Below are 8,468 nucleotides of genomic sequence, written 5' to 3' on the forward strand. Positions count from 1 at the left end.
CAAAAACTAGTTCAGTCTTTGCTCCGGTGGTCATTACTACTTAAAGTGCCAACCCAGGACTTCCACCATTGCCGAAGAAAAATATTCAACCCAGAGGAGAACTTCCACCATTCGCGGGATCCTCTACACGGGTAGACCCGGTTATTTCTAACAATGACATTTTTGCTTTGATGAAACAGGTCAAAACACACATGGAGCAGCAAGAAAAGACCAACTCAAGGCTATTTAAGGAGATTGAAGGAATCAAACAGAAGCCAGGGTAGGAGGTTACTCCAATCATGCCCAGGGTTCTTGATTTTGGTTCTCCAGGATCAACCATCTTTCAGAATCCTGGATCCTTGGGGACACAATCAACAAGGACTCCGTCTCAGCAGCAATCAGGATACGGAGGAACTTATCTTTCGGTATCCTCGGAATTACCGAGACCAACGAGGCCAAAATTCATCAACATGCAGCCTCGTTCAACTATGCCAGTCGGCATATACTCATCAGGATCTCCCATGGTGTCCTCTGAAGTGCATGTTGGAGATGACATCCCAATGCAGGCATCACTTTATCCTGAGGATACCCTCAATGGAGGAACTAGCAGTCAAGGCTCAGGATACCAGAGACCTAACCATGACCTCGGTAACAATTTATTTAATGCTAATTTATGCACTAACCGTGGACATGTGCAGGATAAGGGGATATCCCCCGAGATAGCCAGGGAACTTCAAAAAACGAAGGATATGATTTCTAGTATCCCAGGGATAATACGCCCCATAGCTGAAGTACCCGCAGGTAGCCACAAGTTATCTAGGTTTACTTGGCCTATATGCGAGGTAGAAATCCCCAAGAAGTTCCAAACTCCCAGCATGAAGCTGTACGATGGCACTACGGATCCTGAGGAACACGTAGCTCAGTACAGAGAAAGGATGGAGATCAACCCCATCCTCGTTGACATCAAAAAAGCTTGCCTATGCAAGGGATTCGGCTCAACATTAACGGGGCCAGCCCTCAAATGGTTACTAAGTATTCCTTCCAACACTATTACATCATTTTCTCATTTGATCAATTTGTTCAATAACCAATTTTCTTGTAGTAGATCTTTTGAGAAAATTACAGGTAACTTATATAGAATTGTTCAGCGTAATAATGAATCCTTAAGGGATTACATAACCAGATTTAGCAGGGAAGCTTTGGAGATCCCCAACCTTGACATGGCAGCTGCTGTCGAAGCATTCAAGATGGGACTAAGGAAGGATTCTCCTTTCTATGATGACCTTGTCATGACTAAATCTTGATGAAGTCAGAAACAGGGCATTAAGATATATTCGGCTAGAGGACGACAAGAAGGCTCATGGAAGCTCAATTATCCCGAAGTATGAATCTACCAATAGAAAGTCAGACACTCCACAGAAGTACACAAGGCCCAAGCCTTATTCCAAGCAGGATAATCCCAGGATAAATGCTGTGGAAGAAGATGAGGGTGATGAAGAGTATCCTAAAATATCTTAATACTGTTTTAATATTGATATTAGTGGTGTGATTTGTGCAATGCAGGATCTAGGTGACAAGGCCAGATGGCCTAAGAAAAATGAAAAGCCCGGATCCATCAAAGACAAGTCCAAATGGTGTGCGTTTCATGAAGACTTCGGCCATCGCACTGAAGATTGCATAGCACTTTGGAAAGAAATAGGATATCTTCTTAACAAAGGATACATGAAGGAACTATTTGGGAAAAAACAAGAACAAGAGTCAGGATCCTGTCAAGATACCTGAAAGGGCACCTTCTCCTCCACCTGGAGCTAAGGTTGTATCCTTTATCTCAGGAGGATCCGACATCTGTGGAACTTCATATTCATCAGCTAAGAAGCGTTCCAGAGAAACAAAAATGGACAACAGAGAAAGACCTCTTCGCACTTCCACTCTGACAACTCAAAGGATCATATCCTTCGACGAGGAGGACCGATGTGATCTTGTGGATCCCAACCATGATGGTTTGGTAATCACTTTATGTATAGCTAACTGTTTTGTGCGCAGGATACTCGTTGATGGAGGAAGCTCTGTGAACATTATACAAATGGATGCCTTAAAGAAGATGGATATCCTAGAAACGGAGATTATCCCAAAATCCTCAGTTCTAGTAGGATTCAGTGGCAAAACCGAGAACACTTTGGGAGAAATCAAACTTCCAATATATATCGAAGGAACTAACTCTCTACAAAAATTCTGCTTTATTGACTCATTATCTTGTTGTAATGTGATATTAGGCAGGCCCTGGATCCACATCATGAAGGTAGTACCCTCAACTTATCATCAATGTGTGAAACTTCCAAGTCCATGGGGGGTCATCAAGATTGAAAGCGATCACCAAGATGCCAAGGAATGTTATGCTTCATCAATGAAATGGACTACAAAGCCTACTCAAGCATAGCAATTACAGAAACAACCAGGGAAGGTTCTGCAAGTAAGAGAGCAGGATGTAAATGAAGTATCTTTGTATCCTCAGGATACTGAGATCAAAGTGTTATTAGGATCAAGTATTTCTGAGGATATTGAGATGGAGTTGATATCCTTCCTAAAGAAAAGAGCTTCTACCTTCTCCTGGAAACATGAAGATATGACAGGTATCTCTAAATCTATAATTACTCATAAACTTGGTATAGATAAATCTTTCAGGCCGGTACATCAAAAGCGAAGGAAGTTTGCTCCTGAGAGAAACGTTATTATACAAGAAGAGGTGCAGAAGCTGCTCAAAACCAAGATGATAAGAGAGGTCCAATATCCTACATGGTTGGCTAATCTAGTTGTTGTCCAGAAGAAAAATGGAAAATGGAGAATATGTGTGGACTTCACAGATCTGAATAAAGCCTGTCCAAAAGACCCATTCCCACTCCCACACATTGACTCAATGGTGGATGCAACTGCTGGCCATGAACTATTGACCTTCATGGACGCATCCTCAGGATTTCAGCAAATTCAAATTGAGCCTTCAGATCAAGAAGACACGGCCTTCATGACCCCCACAGGTATGTACCGTTATACTGCAATGCCTTTTGGACTTAAAAATGCAGGTGCAATATACCAAAGGCTCGTCAACATGATGTTCAAAGACCAACTGGGGGACATGATGGAAGTCCACATAGACGACATGGTGGTAAAGTCAAGAAAGGCAGAGGATCATCTCAAAGACTTGGCAACAGCATTTGACATCCTAGACGAGTATAACATGAAGCTGAACCCAGCCAAGTGTCATTTTGGCGTCAAGGCAGGAAAGTTTCTTAGATATATGGTTACCAAGAGAGGAATAGAAGCAAGTCCTGAGCAGATCAAAGCTATCCTGGACATCAAATCACCAAGAAATGTCAAAGATGTCCAAAGGTTAACAGGTAGCATAGCAGCTCTCAACAGATTCATCTCAAGATCTTCAGAGAAATGTAAAGACTTCTATGATATCCTGAGGAGGAATCAAAAATTCGAATAGGGAGAGAAGCAAGAAAGGGCATTGGTATCCTTGAAGGAATACTTATCCTCAGCACCACTCCTGATGAAGCCTGTTGATGGTGAACCATTATCCTTGTACTTAGCTGTTTCTGGAAGTGTAATAAGTGCAATCTTAGTCAAAGATCACGAAGGTCAACAGCATCCAATATATTATGTAAGTAAAAGTCTACTAGATGCTGAATCCAGGTATTCTTATCTTGAGAAGTTAATTTTAGCACTTATAAGGGCTTCCACTAAACTAAGACATTACTATGAAACTCATGCTATACATGTAAAAACTAACTATCCTATTAAAGCTGTTTTGAGAAAACCAGAAATGTTAGGTAGGATGGCAAAGTGGGCTGTGAAACTTAGTGCATGCGATATCTTGTATGAGCCAAGGACAGCCATCAAATCTCAGGCACTTGCTGACTTTGTGGCTAATTTTAGCCAGGATATACTTGAGGAAGTAAAAAAGGAAGTTCAACAACTGGAGATCAAGGAGAGTTTGACTTTACATACCGATGGTGCCTCCAACATAAGAGGAACAGGTCTAGGTATCCTTCTAAAATCGCCACAGGGAGACATAATACCTCTATCTATATCTTGTGAATTTCAGACTACTAATAATGAGGCTGAGTATGAAGCCTTAATAGCTGTTTTACATTTAGCTAAGGATATGAAGGTCAGGTATCTTCAAGTTTATGTTGATTCTTTGTTATTAGCTAACCATTTTAATGGCTCTTATGCAGTGAATGCAGAAAACTTAGCGAAATATTTAGAAATAGTTAAGAAATTAGCTATGTGTTTCGAGACATTTGATATAGTGCGGGTACCAATGGAAGAGAACAATGAAGCGGATGCCTTAGCAAATTTGGCATCAGCTCTCAAGATACCAGGTGATGTCAAGATACCTATCGTGCATATCTTGACTCCAGCAACAAAGGAGAACTAAGAAGTCTTGGAGACTTCAAGTCCTAAAGATAATCCAGTATCTTGGACCGATCCCATAAAGCGGTATCTTCAAGATAATGAGATTCTAGAAGGAGAAAATTCCAGAGCTTTCCGAATGAATGTAACCCAGTATATTATCCTAAATAATACTTTGTATAAAAAATCACTTGCAGGTCCATACTTGAGATGCTTGGAATATCAAGAAGCACAAGAAGTTCTCAAGGATATACATGAAGGTGATTGTGGAAACCACACTAGGGGCAGAGCCTTAGTATCCAAGATACTGAGGACAGGTTACTTCTGGCCAACAATGAAGAAGAACGCAATGAACTTCTCCAGAAAATGTGATGCTTGTCAAAGACACAGCAACACCTTGCATCAACCAGCTGAACCACTATATCCTATCATATCCTCGTGGCCATTTATGAAATGGGGGATTGACATTGTAGGAAAGCTGCCCAAGGCTCCTGGTTGAAAGGTCTTTATGTTGGCTATGACAGACTACTTCTCCAAGTGGATTGAAGCAGAAGCATTTTTCCAAGTTAAAGAAAAGGATGTGATCTCATTCATCAAAAGCAATATCAAGGTTTGGTATCTCGGCAGAGATTGTCTGTGACAATGGATCACAGCTCATCGGTAGTAGAACAACCAACTTTTGTGAAAGTTGGGGAATCAAGATGGTGACTTCAACTCCAGTACATCCTCAAGCCAATGGTCAAGCAGAGTCAAGTAATAAGATCATCATCAATAATTTAAAAAAGAAATTGGGATCTAAGAAGGGAAAATGGGCTGAAGAACTACCATTTGTTCTTTGGGCTGATAGAACCACTTAAAAAAATGCAACGGGACAAACACCTTTCTCTAAATTGGACCAACGTCAAGGATCGGCTTGTCGCCCGTATTTTTTGGGCTTGTCCCCAAGTTTTATTGGGCTCGTCCCCACGATTTGTTGGGCTTATCCCCAAGTTTTATTGGGTTCGTCCCCACGTTTTATTGGGCTTGTCCCCAAGTTTTATTGGGCTCATCCCCACGTTTTATTGGGCTTGTCCCCACGTTTTATTGGGCTTGTCCCCATGTTATATTGGGCTCGTCCCTAAGATAGTTGGATTTAAACCCAACTTCTTTAACTATTGTTTTATCTTTTGGTGATTTATTCTAACAGGTGAATAACTTAAAGGGAAAAGTTCTAAGGATAAGGAATCCTCTATTCTAGCAACACAGATAAGACAGAAACCAAAAGAGTTATATTATTACTAGCAAAGCAAAAGTTGATCCAGGCTTCACCAGTAAAATGAGGACCATCCACCTGGATCAAGCTATGTCAAGTTTATCACACGTTCATACAAAAAGTAAAGAGAAGGGCGGTTAAGGCTTCATCCCCAAAACAGAGAATCCCTCCACCGTAACCACCTTTCTATTGTCTTAAGGATCATCGATCCTAAGAATTACAACTACTATTGTCCACATAAAACCACCAACAAAAAACCATTAAAACTTCATAAAAAATGGGCTCCGACCTTGTCTTCATCATCGCCTATTGCCCCGCCTACTCCTTAGCCACGCTTCCATCACCTTCACCAGCCTCCTTGACCTCCAACACATCATCCTTGGCCCGCTCATTCCAGCATCCTCGACCCTTTTCTCGGCCCCAGCGTCCTCACTCTCTTCACCAAAGCCAGCCAATGCCTTCTCCCACATAGCCACATTCCAAATGGACCTATCGATGCTAGGATCCTGTGACTTTGCAGCCATCTTGATCCTGGCTGTGAGCACCGCCTTACTAGCCCACACCTTGGCCTGCTCCGTAACCTCCACCACCTGCTCCTGAGCTCGGATGTCCGCAAGGGTCAACTTGTCCTCCAGAGCTTCCTTCTCCGCCTGAAGTGCTGCATTGAGCTTGTCTTTCATAGTTATGCCAGCACGGATCCTTACCTCCGAAAGCTGGTCAAACACATGTTGAGCACTATGGACTACTACATCAGGATCCGTCTTTCTCTTCACACTGGCTTTGGAGCGCGTCATCATGGTCTTCGGTGGTGCAAGGCTAGAGCTCTTCATGCGCTTCTTCTCAGAGGAGCGAGAAGAAATAAGGCTATCCACATCCTCTAATTGGAATTGGCCTAGCAGATTCTTGGAAGGCTTGGTCGCTGATTTCTAGGCACCTACGCAAATAAATAAGAAAAAGATAAGTTTTTCTTAGCCAACAATCTCTCTACTTGTACAATATTTATGATTAAATACAGAATTCTAACTTACTTGACATGGTTTCTGAGGAACTTGCATTCTTGCTCGACGACTCTTCACCAACAATCTTGAAGGTCCGATCAAAAAGATCCAGAGACATGAACGCTTTCGCCCTCTTAACACCGTCCGAATCGGCGACAAGATTTGAGAAGTTGGATACTGCACAAAGAGCAACAAGATTATAATTAGTCAATCAGTAATAGAAGGATCACATATCCTCTAGATCCGTTGTCCTACTATTGAGGATCCAGCGGGTTGGCAACAAATTCCCATTTGGGATAGAGTCTTTCAGGACAAAGAAGAACTAATTCTTCCAACTCTGGTCATTGTGTGTGATTTTGCTGATTGGAAGGGGCTGGAAAGGCGACGGTCACATCTTATTCTAATCGACGGTTGCGATGCAGATTTCTTGGGATAAACATGACAGCTGTTATCCATTCACACCTATCATGTTTGGGGGCAATTGTTGGGACCAGGATTCTTGATCCTTGAGGATAAGCTATTTTTGGCAACTGTTTCTAGAACTAAGGATTCTCGGTGGATCAAGGATCCTTAGCAGTCGACTTCAGTTGTATTCTAATATATTTTTGCAGGTAAAACACGTGCTTACTGGAATTCTTATTTTTACGGATGGGATATTTTACCAGGTCTTACCTTCTACTCCACGCTCTTAAATGGTCAAGATGAAAGAGTAAAAAAACATGGCCGGATTAATAGGAGTTTAGTTAGCAACCGTTAGAATTTTGTGTATTTAATCATTGAATCGTAGCTGATCATAACACAACACATATCACACCCAGAACTCTCAGTAAAAACACTCTGTAATCACGATCAGCCTTGATTCCATCTCTTGTAATTCTTTTGAGCTTAATATAATTGGTAATGATAGTTTTCACTACCCGAGATTTTTATGCCGGCGCGATACTAGTTACCAAGGGCTTTTCTTCGTATAAATCTTGTTGTCCAACCTTTACAATCGTGTTCATTGCCTATAATTGTTACTTTGATTACACAAATTCATATTACCACCAATCTTCACATACGAATTTGGTTACGGGATCCTTAGACCGATTTTTGACCAAAACAGTAAGTAAAGCCGATTTTAAACGGCAAAAACGGGAAGCATATCCAGGTTTTTGAAACATGATCAGAAGAAAGCGCGGCATCAAAAGGCCTAAAAACAGTTCCAGAAGAAAAACAACCCCGAGATTGAAGATTCACAATATCGGTGTTACCAAAAATACATATCTCATTCGCAGGACTTGCGAGGAGATTCTGAGACACAAAATCCTCAATACCAGAAGGACGAGGTTTCGGACTCATGATTTGAGAAGATGAAAAGTAAGAGAGATTAGGAAGATTACCTATGAAGACGGATGAATGAGATAAAGAATATTTATCGTGGATAAATATAAACATTCAAGGGTAACGGACGGCTGACACGTGTAACAAGAATGCACCGCACATCCAGGAATTCAAAATTCAAAATTTGAAAATTTTACAGCTGTAACCTATAACTACACCTGTTAAATTTGGGGACAATTGTTAGGGCTCGGATTTTCAGTATCCTCAGCAAACATTATATTTAGAATAAATCTAGGATACGGTATCCTCCAAGGTAACAGGTATCCTAATTATGTTATATAACTAATACATTGTCTGCTACTTTCCTTGTTTACCAGGTCAAAGACCGTTGATTGATCTCCCGAAGACTCGCACCTGCTGTTATTAGAACGTGGCCGTTAAGGAAACATGCTGATTAAAAGGATTAACGACTAATTGGACTCATTCCAAAGTTTCCTAAA

Source organism: Bidens hawaiensis, unplaced genomic scaffold (genome assembly GCF_021521415.1).
Source record: "Bidens hawaiensis isolate Kalapana, Puna unplaced genomic scaffold, B.hawaiensis_p1.1 tig00028623_1, whole genome shotgun sequence".
Lineage (NCBI taxonomy): Eukaryota > Viridiplantae > Streptophyta > Magnoliopsida > Asterales > Asteraceae > Bidens > Bidens hawaiensis.